General features: G+C 37.9%; 1 long non-coding RNA gene across 2 annotated transcripts in view; it reads right to left on the bottom strand.

Annotated features, from left to right (window-relative positions):
• Positions 1-624: 624 nt before the first annotated feature.
• The window catches only part of LOC111094382, a 400,244-nt gene continuing 384,650 nt past the window's right edge, over positions 625-16,218 (bottom strand). For both annotated transcript variants that reach the window (XR_005385199.1, XR_005385198.1), the window contains 2 exons: positions 11,539-11,605; positions 625-757 (listed from right to left, as the gene is read on the bottom strand). This is a non-coding gene — a long non-coding RNA (uncharacterized LOC111094382). The remainder of the gene's footprint in view (positions 758-11,538; positions 11,606-16,218) is intronic.

Below are 16,218 nucleotides of genomic sequence, written 5' to 3' on the forward strand. Positions count from 1 at the left end.
GCTCCAAGCTCTCAATGGATGTATGAATCATGGGAGCCTTGCCAGATGTTTTGGAGTGTGGAATTCAAAACACATTAGCAGCACAGCACGTCATGAAGTTTGATGCAAAACATTTCTTCTCTCTTTCCAAAAAGCCTTGCTTAGTTTCTATTGTAAGGCATGAACTATGGTGACAGTTCATAGCTCTAGGGAAACATCTAAAATCCATAAGTAGTATCTACCCAGACAGTGGAAATATGAGGCAATTATCTACACAATCTAGGCCATAAAAAAGCCTGCCTACCCAACCGTACCCAGATAACCAAGTCCAAAATGCATAATTTACCTGTTAGGTTTATTTCACTTTTTTATACCTACATTCTATAGATGATCTCTTGTCCCTTGCTCCATTATCACCCTCCTTACCCTCAGCAGATGACCTTCTTTATCCTTTACAGAGAAAATACAATCAGTTTAAGTTCCATAATTTTACCAATACAGGGGCCAGAATCTGTTTCTCTGGGATACTGCTGTACCACTTATACCTTCTTTTTCTTGTCCCTTTCCTCTGAATCTTTCCTCTTTCAAATTTGTTCCAGTATTTACTAGTGTCATATTTGATGTAAGTCATGGGCTTTCAATAAATGTGTAAGATAAGACTTTATTCTCCAACATGTAAAGACAAGTAAAACACACCCAATTATCTTCTCCTAACCCTCTTCTCTGCTGAAGATGCCAAACTTCTTTGTCTTCACCTCTTCTTTTAGAGTTAGGCTGCCTGAAAGAGATATTAACATTGTGTAACTCCTCTTTTCTCCTGAACCAATGCCCACAACTCAACTGCAGCAGTTGATGGCAATATGACCAGTTACTGCCTATCTGCAGAGTTGAAGAGTTTTCCATTCCTCATTGTATTTAACCTCTCCACATCACAGTGAGCCTTTCCAACACCTTCTTGAAATTCTCCACCTTCTTCCTTGGATTCCCTGGTACCCTCTTTCCAATGCTTCTTCCCAGTTCCTTTTAGCTTCCCTTTCAGCCTCATCTCCAGAATTGGGGGTCCTCCCTCTTTTCTGTCCCACTGGTGAATTCAGTTTGTTTTTTTCTCCCCTCCTATCGCTTTTCTTGTCACAAGAGTGTTGCCTCAATTGACCATTTTCACCAACTCCTGGAATTATTGTTCTTTTATTTATTTTTAAAGAGCTTTATTTGTTTGTTTATTCATGATAGACACACAGAGAGAGGCAGAGACATAAGCAGAGGGAGAAGCAGGCTTCCTGTGGGAACCTGATGCAGAACCTGACCCAAGGACCCCAGGATCATGACTTGAGCTGAAGGCAGACACTCAACCACCAAGTGACCCAGGCACCCCGAATTATTGTCATTTTAAAGGAAATGAGGTTTCTCTTCTACCTAAGTTTCCTGATGCCCCGTTACTTATAAACAAACGTGTCTCCTTTATTTAAAATATGAATTATCACAAATGGTAATTTATACATGCTTTTGTCAGTGTTTAGGTCCTGCCTAAGTAACTATGTTGGGAAAATAATCTATAATGATAACAGCTGGCATTTATTGAGAGTCTCTAAGCTTTGGGCATTGTGCTAATTGCTTTAACTGCATCTTTGTATTTATTTCTCACAAATATACTATGAGCTGTTCTTATCATTCATTGTTTTCACTTACAACAGAAATTAAGGATAATAACTTACTGTATGTCACAGAGAAGATAAGTGATGGAGCTAAGATATGAAACTATTAGATAGGCATAACTTTAGATTCCATACTCTCAGCCAGGTTCTGCATGGCCTTATGATATGGTATGTTCAGAAAGTCACCAGCATCTAGTATTGCCAGTAGTCCTATCCTTAGACATTATCCTTTGGTCCTTCCTTAGACCAAAGGAAGAAGAGCCTTCATCTGGGTCCCATAGCAAGCTCTGTCCTAACTCTTCCCCACAGGGTAAAATGTTTGTTTTGCAAAGGGTACATGCCACTCAAAGCATATGCCCTCTCCCAGGATATGTACATCCCTCTTTCATAGGTCTGTTGTCCTGAGCAAAGACATGGTTGCAGAGTCCGCATGTCTAGCTAGGCCCATGTGTTCCAAGGTAGAACTGGGGTTTCCAAAGAAGTGTATTTGAGGCCTCATGGTATGGGTAGAGTTGGATCAGGAGAAAGGGAACAGACTGCAAACCAGAGGCTGGACTCTCTCTGCTCTACCACATTCTAGCACAGAAATCCAAAGATCCTATAACCTGGCCTTCCAGGTAATACAAAGATTTTTTTTTCTAACTAGAACAGAGAATATTTTATTTTACAGTTGTTTAAACTTGATTGAAAACTCTTAAATATTTAGACACATGATATATGTGTCCCAATGTCTGTTTGTCCTGGCCTTGAAATTGTTATGAGTGGGCCTGGATGTCAAGTTATCTTGTTTGCCATTTAAAGCTATAGGAGGCTAAACACCACAAATTGTTGTTGTTTAAACACCAACAATATTATATGTATTTTGAAGACTATTTTTTAAAGTTTATTATGTGTAAGAATCACCTAGAGCAGTAATTTGTATAGTTTAATGTGCCTGAAAATCACCTGGGGATTTGTTAAAATGTAGGTACTAACTCAGCAGGCTGCAGGTAGGGCCTGAGAGTCTGAATTTCTAACAAGCACCCAGGTGATGCTGATCCTGTTGGTCCCTGGACCACATTCTGAGCATCAAGGACCTGCAGTACTTGTTTAAAATGCAAATTCGTAGGCATCACCCTCTGAAATTCTGATTAACGAGATCTAAATGGGATCCAGATGGTAAGCAAAACAGGAATTTTTAAGAAGCAACCCAGGTGGTGCTAGTAAGGTGGTCTGTAGCCCACATTTTAAGAACAAATGCTTTAGAACATGCTTCTCGAACTTTGCTGTGCATATGGATTCCTGGGGATCTTGTTAAAATGCAGATTCTGAGTTAACGGCTGCATTTCTGATAGGCTTCAGGTGATGCCGGCACTACAGACCAGCCAACTATACTCAGAGTAGCAGGACTTCAGGAGGCCAACTCAGGGCCTTTAGCCACTTTGAATACAATGCATTTAATTGTGAGGTAAAGAGTGAGAAGGTGACTTGGAGTATAATGTCTTGGACAACATCCTTAATTCTTTGCATCACAAGTTTCACACAAATAATCTTCAGACCTTTTTATGACCCCAAATTCACTGGTGGTCCCTGTTTGGGAACAAGTATTTCTGTTCCCTTCAAGGGTCCTACTAGCTGGGCTAAGGATCAAATTGACATGAGATAGATTAACAGGAGAAAATAAAATTCAATACCATATGTATGGGGGGAGTCACATAGACAGGCAAAATGAGGTATATATGTCATCCTGAACTAAGGAGAAGGGGGTAGGGAGGAGTCTGGGACTTCAGAGGAAAGGCATGTAATTCACAGGGTGTTAAGAAGAGCAGATGTTTGGTAATTAAATGTTTGCCTTGCCATCTAAATGGGTTATTCATGTAAAATTGATCTTTGCTAATAACCTTTCTTCTGGGAAAGCCCCCCCCACACACACTCTAGATTCTTCTGTGTAGGTAAGGGAGGGGCAAAAGGTTCTCTTTAGCTCAGGGTCTTGACGCCTTTAGTTCAAAATAATCCACATGCCAATGTGGCACGCTGCAAGTGGGGATCTGGCTCTCCTGAGCCCCTTCAGTTCCCTGTCTGAAACTTCCTTGGGAGTTTTACATGTTAAAAGTTGAGATGGTAGATTGTTTCATCTCATTGATCCAGTCTCTTTGAGATTGGTTTAGTCAAACTCATTTCAGGAGGCAGTGATGTAGGTATATGCTCAAAATAAGACCTATGATTCAAGTAATTCAGGTATTAAATAAGAAGCATTTCAGTGAAAACAGAAGAAAAACAATGGTTAATAACTGGATCAAAGCTTAAAGGCAGTCTCTGAGTTCTGAGCATAGTTACTTGAGGAGACATCTAGATATCAGACTCAAAGCATCTTCAGATAGAGTGAGGGCAGGTAGTGGCAATCTGACAGATATTCCTAGGTTGCAGCTCAAATGTCTCTGAGGATCCCTAGCTCACAGAGCAACAGGCCAAAGATGAGCTGTTATGGTGAATTCTGTACATTGGGGTCACTGAACGAAAGAGGGCAAAAAATGATTCCAAGTCAGAAAGAGAGGGGAAAAATCAAAATGTTAGTTTGAAGAACTGTAATCAAGTGGAGGACACTAAAGAAATCAGGATCTAGTCCATTTTAAAGTGAATAGTATTAAAGATGTCATTGAAACATATTTTCTCTCTATACTCAACCTCACTTTTGCCAAAGATAGCCACATTAACGCCAATTTATTTGCAAAATAAGTGTAGTTTCAAAAAACTTGACTTGATTTTTTATGTGAGTGCAACAAGAATAGTGTCTAACCATATAAATGCTTTTAATGGCCTCTTCAGGCCAGATGTCAGGCCTAATGCTCGCCTCAGACTTCACCTGTAATACCTATAGTTTTGGTTGAATTAATTTCTCTTCTCAAGGTCCCCCAAATATCCTAAGGTTCCTGTACCTGCCAGAAAGTGACCTTCTTTATTTCCCTGGTAAGGCAAACTTAGATCCTTAAGTTTGCCTGCTCATGTCTGAGTCTACACAGGTTTGCTCAGATATGACATTTCAGTCAAAGCCTTGGTAACATAACCGATGTTTCTAATTGTGTCCTGTCATAAAGAGAACAGAGTATTATTGAATTTATGCAAATAAATATATTGCCATAGAAATCTAAGTATGCTCACCGAGAGTTTCTGAATTCTAGAGGGTCCCAGTAGGGAGGAATGACAAATGTTTCAATTTGTTCACAAAGGTGTATTTTATCAAATCACCATAAGTTGGTTGGCCTAAGAGAAAAGGTTTTCTTAAATCTGGAAACAAATTCTTTTAAAAGTTGGCACCCTTTCAAACAAAACGTCATAAAAAATATAATTATCTTCCGCAATTCATTCAGTCCCATGCTATTAATTTTTGTTCTGCTTGAATCCAATTTTTAGTTCTGGACATTTTTACCTAGTTCAGTTTAATGATCTTAAACTTATCGGAAACCTGGACCCAAAAGAGTAACTGTAAATGACAGAAGACTTAAAAATGACCACGGTTAAAGATCTAAATAGAGCTAATTACAATGCAACTGATAAGGAAATTATTTTTGTGACCTCTAACACTTCAAGATAGCAACATACCAGGACATCGGATTTCTAGGAGTTTCACATACTTTGAGATCACTTATTTTAAATAATATATCTACATAAATATAATCTAAGAGGGTTTAATATCACTTTGCTTGACAATACAATTTAACATACCAAATAAGCCTAATTAGTTTAATTTCTCACAACTTCTTTTTTTCTTGAAATGTTACAGGGACCCATTGAAAAATTTCACATAGATTGTGATCAGAAGACTTCATTTTAGAATTTGATTTGGGGAAGTATACCAAAAAATATCAAAAGGTTTGAACACTTGATTAGACAGGATCACAAATTATTACAAAAATAATATTTAATTATATACTTAACCGAAGTGACAATAAAAGATTTCAAAGGCAAATATAGAGGGGTGCCTGGGTGGCTCAGATCATGATCTCAGGGTCCTGGGATGGAGCCTCCACATTGGGCTCCCTGCTCAGCGGGGAGTTTGCTTCTCCTTCTCCCTCTGCCTCTCCCCCTTCTCACTCTCTCTCTCTCTCAAATAAATAAAATCTTTAAAAAACAAACAAACAAAAGCCAAATACATAAAGTGACATAGCTGTGAGCTAAATGTAGCTCTTTTACTATTAAGACTCAATTTTCTTAGGCAATCAAAGACCTGATAAACATAGGAAGTTATTTTGACAAACATAGAATCATTGTTTTGGGGGGGGACAAGTAATTTAAAAGATAAAACCTTTTGTTCACAGTTTCTTAGGAAGAACAGACAAATAGTTTAAGAAAACTCTATACTTTTAACAAAGAGGAAAAAAACTTTGCACAAGTGTTAAATGTATCCTAATCGTAGCCGGTACTGACCACACATAAATTTCTTTCCAAAGATTCTTTCTCCATAAACTTTCTTTTTTTTTTTTTTTTTTTTTTTACATTCAGATGTCGTTCTAAATTTTCCTTCTTTATATAACCAGTCTTATTTTAGGACAAAAGTATTTTCTTTTCGCTCAACAACTATATATTTTTATTCCTTATACTTTTTCTTACCAAAAACATAACTTACTTACCTTGCACACAGTTTTTTTTCTCTTATTTCCTGTAGTATTAATTACATTTATTAGAATTCTTAATGCTCAGAAACCTTAATTTCTAGTGAAAACTAAGTAGTAAGCAATCATGAACTGTTACACCAGAACTCTTTAGATTGGGAAATTTATGAGATTACTTTTAATTTTTTTTAAGATTTATTTATTTTAGAGGGAGAGGGGGGGGGTGTGTGAGTGGGAGGAAGGGCAGAGGGAAAGGGAGAGAAGCAGAATTCCCGCTGATTACGGAGCCCCCACAGAGGGGGCTCCATCTCAGGACTCTGAGATCACGACCTGAGCTGTAATCAAGCGTTGGATGCTCAACTGACTCAGCCACCCAAGTGCCCCATATTACATGATTTTTAGAAACTTTTCTCATACTACAATCTTTAATAATACATAAAAGATGCTTGTCAACAGACCCACATTTATCTTTAGTTTCTCTATAATATACAAAACAAGAGTAGATAAACCATGCTCAGTATTCAATGTTGCATTATTTTATCTGATTTAAAAATGACCTAGATAATCAACGAACTTTACCCATCATTTAGCTTAGAAAGACTTTAAAATGTTAGGTCACCAAACATTTTGGTATTTGAAAGTTTACATATAAATATTTTTATTTTATTTACTTGTGCTTAACAATTATGCTTAGACTACCTACGAAAAGTTCCTGAGGCATTCGACAAAACCAACCATTACTCTAAGGGGGTTTGGGGGGCAAATTTTGCAACAGAAGTACCATATATTCATTTGACTTTTAGTAAACACAAGCAGAATAAAAGTTTATATTTAGTGATGATAACTCTAAGGACATGTATATTTTAATTAAACCAATAAACTTAAATTAGCTTTAATACCAAATATTTTCCAGATCATGTGACCTTGAAAAACATTTGAGTTAGTCTTTCTGAGTTTTAGAATGCCCAATCCTTATAAGCACTTGCCTTCAAACTAAATAGAGCTCTTTTACAAATTAATTTTTGCAATGCCATCAGAGATAGAGAAAACATTTTACATTTACAACCTACATGGACGGACACACACACACACACACACACACATCAAAAACACAGACAAAATGTAAACAAAATCTTAGTTTTGTTTCTACTAATATTTGTGGGAAGGACATGTTAGGCCCAATTTTTAAATACTCCCCTCTATGTGTGTGGGTATGTATGTATTTTTATGAAAAACTTTTTCCTGAAGGCTCACAGGCCTTAGAAAAGATAGGGGTAGAAAATTTATGACAGGCACAGAGAATCTAAGTTTTCTCCAAGGTGGCTATTTGGAGTATACCTGCCCATTATCAGAGGTGCTAAAGTCTGGGCATAAAAGCCCCTTTGTAGCACTTTGTGTTTTAAAAAGATCTCGTTCCCTCTTTTTTTTTTTTTCTTTCCAGTCTCAGGAGAGTGTGCACTGTTTACATATCAGAGACATGTTAAGATTTATAATTTCAAGGGACAGAAAGAATGTACAAAAAAATTTAAGTACAGAAAAATTTTATTCCAATATCTTGATTTTTCAAATCATATCTATAAACATTTTGAGATGAATAGGTGAGGTTTGGAGATTGGTAAAAATAAATGGACTTTAACTTGTTTCTAGAGTTAATAATTCTGGTTTGTAGAGATTTATATAAAGACAGTTGTTCCTAACTCCACAAAAAAACAGATTCCAGCTTGAATATCAAGGGACTAGCTCATATCTTTTTAACTACATTTGCTTCTTTATACCAGGGAGAATTTTTAACTAGAATGGGAACCAAAAAAATGTATGCCCTTGTGAAGTCTGTCTAAAGTATTTTAACAAAATCCTTTTTTTTTTTTTCCTGGGCACACAATTTAACGTTGTTTTCTATTAGGCCCAGAATACTGGCATTTTGCAGATCATTTGGAGGAGGAAGAGAAATTTGTAAGTCTAGGAGGAATTTTGGTCATCTATTTCCTCAGAAAGGAAGGTTGTAATATAGTCAAAAAAACATCTCAAATGACTCTCTAAATTCAGTAGGATCTTTTGAAAGTAGAGGTAAAAGGGCTTTATATCTGGAAGCTCTGCTGTTATCTTTCCTGTCGGGCATCGACACTCCTGCAAAGGACACTGTATATGAACACCTGAGGCTTGGCAGAGCTGATTCCAGAGCCCTGGAAGGTAGGAGCAAAGCAAGCTTTATTGCCAGTCATGGGTGCTTTGGTTAAATTTATTTTCTGGCTTTCAGCACTTACATAACTCTGAACCTAGAGATTGGGCCCGAGTGATCTCTGTCAGTCTTCTAGGGAAAGGGGAGTTAAAACAGGCAGATGTGGAGAGATTTACAGATGGAATTTACATTAGGATGGTCCAGAACATTTCTTTTTGTCTTAAGTCTACCTTCTTTTACCTTGTCAGAGGAGTCTTAAGGTTAGCTGTTGTACTAATAAGATGAGTGAGAGCCTCTATAATACATACATATTTAAAGTATAAGCAACTTAAAGGATCCATTCATCTCTAAAACCAAACAAAATAAAGAATCCATCATCTGGCCATTGATAAGTAGGATCTATTCACAGTGACTCAAACCAATGACCCTCTTTTGTTTGTTTCAGGTTTTTATTTAAATTCTAGTTAGTTAACATATGATGTAATGCTGGTTTCCGTAGAATTTCATGATTTATCAGTTACATACAACAGCCAGTACTCATCCCAACAAGTGCCCTCCTTAATGCCCATCACCCATTTAACCCATGCCCCACCCACTTCCCCTTCGGCAACTTTCAGTTTGTTCTCTAGAGTTAAGAGTCTCTTACGGTTTGCCTCTCTCTTTTTTTGATTTCCTTCCCTTTGTTCATCTGTTTTGTTTCTTAAACTCCACATATGAGTGAAATCATGGTATTTGTCTTTGTTGACTTATTTAGCTTAGTATATATACTCTAGCACTACCCATGTTGTTGCAAGTGTCAAGATTTCATTCTTTTTGATGACTGAATAATATTCCATCACATATACACACACATCTTCTTTATCTTCATCAGTCAATGGACATTTGGGTTCTTTCCACAATTTGACTATTGTTTATAATGGTGTTATAAACATCAGGGTGCATGTGCCCCCTTTGAATCAGTATTTTTGTGTCCTTTGGGTATATACCTAGTAGTGCAATTGCTAGGTCCTAGGGTAGTTCTATTTTTAACTTTTTGAGGAACCTCCGTACTGTTTTCTACAATGGCTGTACCATTTTGCATTCCCACCAATAGTGTAAGGGGGTTCTCCCTTGTTTCCTGTGTTAAATTTAGCCATTCTGACAGGTGTGAGGTAGTATCTCACCATGGTTTTGATTTGTATTTCCCTGATAATGAGTGATGTCGAGCATCTTTTTATGTGTCTGTTGGCCATTTTTATTTCTTCTTTGGAAAAATGTCTTTTCATGTCTTTTACCCGTTTCTTGACTGGATTATTTAAACCAATAGCCTTTTAAAGGCAGAACCAAAGATACAAGAGTTGTCCAGAGAGGACACGGATGATCCAGCCCCATGATCCAAAAGTTTACTCCCCAAGTTAGTCTAAGATAGCAAAGGCCTTCATTGCAAAGGAGGTAAGGAGAATCTCCATTTTCCCATGAAAATGTGAGATGCCTCTAGTCCTAGACCTAACTAAGCTGTAACACCAAGTAGGTGCTCTTGGAATGGGACTTTCCAGCACTAATTAAGCCATGAAAGTTGAGATGACAAACACCCCTGAGAGCTGACATAGACAGAGAGAGGCTGTTCTCTGCCTATTCAACTGGCCACCAAGGTACACCCTGGTAAATGGAGACCAAAGAGAATGTTCTCAATCATCACAAAGCAAAGCTTCTAGATTTTTCCTTTCATTTTGTTCAATGTCCTAACAGTTTTAAGTACCTAGGTGGTAAGGGACTATGTATTGTTTTATAGTGTAAATCATTGCACAAAAGTTTTTTGAGGTTGGAGGGTGACCTACTGTCTATCAAACCCATTCTATGCCAAGCTAATCCTATCACAGGAGTCTTCCTGAGATGGTGAGTGTTCTAACAGCTTTTAGGTGTCCCACCCATGCCCACTAGTTTTGTGGCTTTGGCTTCCAAAATGTCCCTTAGCGATAGATGACAAACAACATAAAAGACACAGCCAAAGGAAGACAAAGACCCTCTCTGGGAGGAATGGATTAGTAACCAAACAGTGACTTATCCTAAGGAACTAGTTTCATGAATATTTTCCCCTGCTAGTCAAGATTTAGAAAGAGAGGAAGAGAAGTCTCACCATTCTCCATCCGTTGGACTGTGCAGATAGAGGCTGACATGGTGAGAAATCTCTGCTTCTGCCTGTAGTATGTAAGATGTCCTAGGACCTTTAAGCTATAGCAGTGCCTGGGTAAATGGTGTCCAGCAAGTTAAAGTATTATTTCAACTTTGACAAGTGTTTGGGAGCAAATAACTCCTGTCTCCTTCAAGGGTCCTTCTAACTGGGCTAAGAATCAAATTGACATGAGGTAGATTAACAGTAGAAAATAAAATTCAATACCATATGTATGGGGGGAGCCACATAGACTGGCAAAGGGGTATATATGTCATCCTGAACTAAGGAGAAGGGGGTAGGGAGGGGTCTGGCACTTTAAAGGAAAGGCATGTAATTCAGAGGGCGATAAGAAGAGCAGATGTTTGGTAATTAGATGTTTGCCTTGTCATCTAAATGGGTTATTCATTTAAAATTGATCTCTGCTAATAAGCGATCAATTTTCTAAAGTGGGAAAGACCCCCCCACACACACACTTTAGATTCTTCTGTGTAGGTAAGGGAGGGGCAAGAGTTTCTCTTGAGTTCCCAGGGTCTTGATTGCCTTCAGCTCAAAATAATCCACGTGCAAAGTGGCCCCTTCATCTTTTTCCTGTGCTGATACTATTTGTAGATGTTTCAAGAAGCACCTGTGGGTTATCTAACAGCTTGACTAGACACTAGACATTTCAGACATTTGGACCCAAAGGGGTACTTACCACCTGAGGACATGGAGTTCCTGTCCTAGCAAGCCCACTGAGTGACACTGAATGCTGGGGGTATTCCGTGTAAGTTGTGAAAGGGGATGTAGAAAGAGATAACCTAGCTGCTGGGGTTTCTTTGGAGAATCCATTTTACAGCCTAAATCACGATCTGTTGTCAGAAGAGTTTGTGCCTATTCACAGAGCTATTTCTAGTATTTGTGATCGAATTAGTGACAGACTGTGTCCACAGGATAGCGCATAAACGTGAAATAAGGTAACACAGGGCTTGTTTACAATGCAGAGCTTACCTATCTTCGAGGCCTGGAGATGTTGTTTCCCTGAGGCACCCAGGAACAATCCGTATTCACTATGCTCCTGTGAAAGAATGGAGGCCAAGTCTTTCACATTGAGCTTTCTTAAAATTTGTTAGACCACGCTTATTTTGAGAGACATCTATCACAAAGTCATGTGCCACCTTAATAGTGTTGCAGACTTTAACCTCGCCTTACATCTGCCTGCTTTTAAATACTGGCACACACACAAAAGATTCATTAGATGTCAAAAAAAAAAAAAAATGAAGGCAACAAATTGCGTGAAAACTCTGTACCATAATTAGGCAAATTCTGTAAGCTGATAGAATACTTAAAAGGTTTTTTTTTTTTTTTCCTCTTCAATAATCCATAAAGCAGTCAGGTCCACCTCTCCATCAGTGAGAATATTAATTTATTAATTTCAGAGAATGATGAACCAATAAAACATACTTGATTCCTAAGGATATTCCCTCCAAAAAATCTGAAATGTCTTTACCATTCAATGACACTCTTTACTATATATCACAGATACTTTGCATGTTACAGCACGTGGAAACAAGAAACTGAGGGCCCTTAAAAGTTATCCACACCAGGGTTATCGGAGTGTGGTCATCACACCAGTAGCACCAGCAAATTTGCGATTTTGTTAGAAATGCAAATTCTTAGGCTACGTGCCTGACAAATAGGTTCACCCCAGAAGTTTGGATTTTCAAAACCCCTTCCAATATTTGAAAGCCATGAATCTATACCAGTTCCTTCCAATTAAATTAATTCAAAAGATATTTCTTGTACAACCTTTGGCCCAGAAGAGATTTCAGTTGGAGAAAGTTTTTATCCTCAGTCTATACTTTAAGATGCCGCTAGAATTGCTCTAGATGCCATACAAAAATTAAAATTTTAAGTGAATTTATAAACTAGGTATCCTTTCACTTTTTCAATGCATACAAGCAAGAGGAAACATTACCCCAAAAGATGGGATAAGAAGCAGAGTCACTTCTGTCCCCAAAATGAGGCTCTGGAATAGGATCAGTTATCTGGAAAGCCAGTAAGAAAAGAACAGCTTGAGAGTGCAAAGGTAAAATGAGCGTAGAATGTTATAAAAACATTTTTGAGCAGCCCACCCAGACAAGGGAAGTCTGCTATTACGTCCTTAACTAGGGATTCCTCCTCCTTATCATGTTACCCCATTCCGTGGGCCTTGAGCCACACAGTGTTCTCTTCTTAAATGACAGAAAAAATAATGAAGGTGAGAGAGCGGTTTCACAGCATTAATGATCTCAATTGAACTGTCTGGCATTTATTATTTACAGTATTTCTCACATTAATTTTTGGCACAGTAGTATGTTAGTCGATTGCATAGTGTGGGCAGGAAAGGAGATTTTTGAATTTATTTTATGCAAGCTAAAAAGTTCACACTGATTTATACATGTACAATGGAATAAGATTCAATGAGCCTTGATGAGATAAAGCTGAAATAATTCAGAATCAGGAGCCTGAAATATTATAGGCAGTTTGTTCATCTCTGAAATCTCATACTGTTATTTAAATTCCTCCAAGTTCATTAATCCCATTTAATAGCAGCTGATGCAAATCCACTTGGACTTTGGGGAGGGAAAAAAATAATGGGCCATAATGCCTTTGTGCCACGGAAAATAATACAATTATTTTTACTTTGCAAGAGGTCACAATTGAAGAGTTTGAGATTTTGAGCTGCCATAACTACAAATTTAGCAAAAAAGTAGGCATTTAATGATAGAGTCCACTTTGGTGGTTTAGGTTTTATTTTGAATGTTTGTTTTGTCTTAAAAACACTAATGCTGAAATGTTGTCTCAAATCTTTATTTTCAAATCACTTATTATATTACCATAAATTGTAGGGTGCAGTAAAGGCCAGATTTGAAAGAAAGCACACTTTACTGTCTCATTTTTCTATAAATAACATGACACTTTATGAAATAAGAATTATCATAAAAGTTTTTTTTTTTTTCTCCTATAACTCCAGTTGCTAGCATAGCTCAGCTAATGGCCTTCCTCCAAGTAGCTCAGTGGACTGTTCCAAATATAGGAGCATAATGGGTAGAGGTTAACTGTAGGAAGTCTGAGAAAAACAGTAATCTATAATTTTGCCACAATTATAATGTTTCCCTTAAATAATAGTGAAGTCCATGGGGTGAGTGCTAACAAATACCTTTTAAAGATGCTCTTATTACTTTCATTGTCTTGATGCTTGTGCTCTCTCCACACAGGCCATTAGAAGCAGTGAAAGACTTGGGGCTTTGACCCATGGAGGCTTAGAGGTTGTGGTTAACAAGCAAACAGAGGACCTCAGCCCGCGGCCCATCCTCGGGGTGGAGTGCACTGTTATCTAGAAGCCCGGCTGTGCCACATTTACAGGAAGCAAACCCAGCAAAATGAAGAGACTGTCAGCATTAGCGAGGCCTCCACCAAAGCCCCTCAGGGGAGAAAATCAGGTTTGGCTCAGTTGGGAAGACCCCAGAGAAAACCTTTATTTTCTCAATAAAGAGATAAGATGCCAAAATTCCTCAAAGGGAGTGAGTTTAGGTGTCAATCCCATTTTGTCCATTTGACCCCCTGCCTTTGAGAAGAGAACATTTACAACAGAACTATCTCTTGGATAAAGAACCCAGTAAATCATACAGAGGGCTGTGTGAGAATATCCTAGATGCAATATGCTCGGGACACACTCACATCCCAAGTATCAAAGCAGAACATGTGAGCTGCACATTTAAACAAATGCTGAGCAGTGAGTGAGATGAGCATCTCTGTAATTAGACCTGTAATTTTGAAGTATGAGGCTTCAGGATCTCTGGTTATCTAATATCTTGGGAACAAAGAAAGGTCTATCTTGAGGGAAAATTCTCCCGGGCATCAGGGACAGAGGGAACAGTAAAACACAAACTGTCCCGGGTGGATTTATTGGTGTATTTCAGGAGAGTCCATCTTCTGTCCCCACTGTCACACACTGTACTATTATGGATTGTGATTAGGGATGGGATCATGTGTTTTGCCAAGTTTAAAACCCACACAAAATTGTAGGGTTAGAGTCTGGAACAAAACTCCAGCTTCTTGGTGTGGAGTTTTTCTACTTATGGCAAAATGTGGCTTCCGGGAGGGTGAGTTAAGATGCCTCAAAGGGAAAAAATTCTTCCAAAGGAACATTTTGATAATTCAAGTGTAAATAAATATAAATCCAAAACACATTTTTAATTAAAGGGAAATTGCTTAGAAAAACATATTTATATCCACTCCCCTTCCGCATACACTCACTCGCAATCCTCTCCAAATAAAGTTCAAAAGGGGTAGCTCTGGAAGGGGAGGGTTTAGAAACCCACACTCAATTGCCTCCTTGAGATGGTGTCTCAGAATCAGGCTTTTTGAACACACATAAAGCTTATTAAAAGTAATGCTTAAAGTGTTGTTCTCAGTCACCATAAGTCATGTTTAAAAATAACTGCTTGTGAGACTTACATCGCCCTGTCCCCACCTCCAACATCACTACATGTTTGCCCTTTTACCCTAAGAACCTGATCCCTCCACAATCAGGTCTTCCACTCCCCAGCAAGTCCCTGGATGGTGAAAGCCACAATTCCTCTGCGTTTTCACCTGTTTCTTCCTTACCATTCCATCACACCGACGCACTCCAATTACTGCGTGTGAAATAGGAAGATTTCATTTTAGCTTTGTTCTTTCAAGCCCTCTTTCTCTTGTGGCTTTTGTGGTATCTTATAATTATGTTTCATAAAATGCTTTCAGGCCTATGTTCTCCATATATAGATATATAAAAATATATATAATAAGCAACCATTCAGAAGAAAAGAAGACAGGAACAATGGGAAGGAGAAAATTATGAAAAGAAGTATTCAGTTACCCTCAAACATGTGTCCTATCTATGGTTTGTATTTTTTCTTTAAACCCGGCTTCAAAAGGAAGCCTAAAGATACTGATACATAACCTCTTAAAGAGCTCTCACCAGCTGCCTACAAGGACACGCAGAATTTAGTATTTGTTTCACTATTTATACAAGAAAGACCAAAGGAAGTTTAGCTTGTGGAAATGAAGTAATTAAAAGAGCGCATAGAAGTTAGCCTTGAATTTTTATTTTCGATTGTGTTTTTTTTTTTTTTTCTTACAATGCCCTTCTCCTAACCCTACCTAGATATCTGTCTCCTCCGCTAGCTGAACTCAAGTGAAAGGGTGTGTCTTACTCATTTTGATATTTTCACTGTCTACCACTGACCTGGAACTTACAAGAGGTGCCCAATAAATATTTACCAAATGTTTTGTACATAATGTGTGTGTGTGCACGGTCCTCCTCTTTTGTCTGTAGTGACAAAAGAAATTTATCCTCTCTAAAATCCTCCCCTGTGGCCAGGGCTATTCCACTCATCAGTCAGATCTATCACTTGTACAAAACTGAAACCAAAAATTTAAATGAATATTTTGGAATCTTAATTAAGAGGCTCATAATCACATACACCATATCATTCATGATTGTTTTCTTACAGTTGAGAATATCATCTGTTTAAGACAAGATAGGTTTGAAGTATGATTTTGGTTTTAATTACTAATGGCACTTGCCAGTAATGAGTTTGTGGCATGTGTTTAGAAACTAATGAAACAAACGCTTTTCACCCTCGCTTGAAACCATATGCATGT

The sequence above is a fragment of the Canis lupus genome, chromosome 37 (genome assembly GCF_011100685.1).
Source record: "Canis lupus familiaris isolate Mischka breed German Shepherd chromosome 37, alternate assembly UU_Cfam_GSD_1.0, whole genome shotgun sequence".
Taxonomy (NCBI): domain Eukaryota; kingdom Metazoa; phylum Chordata; class Mammalia; order Carnivora; family Canidae; genus Canis; species Canis lupus.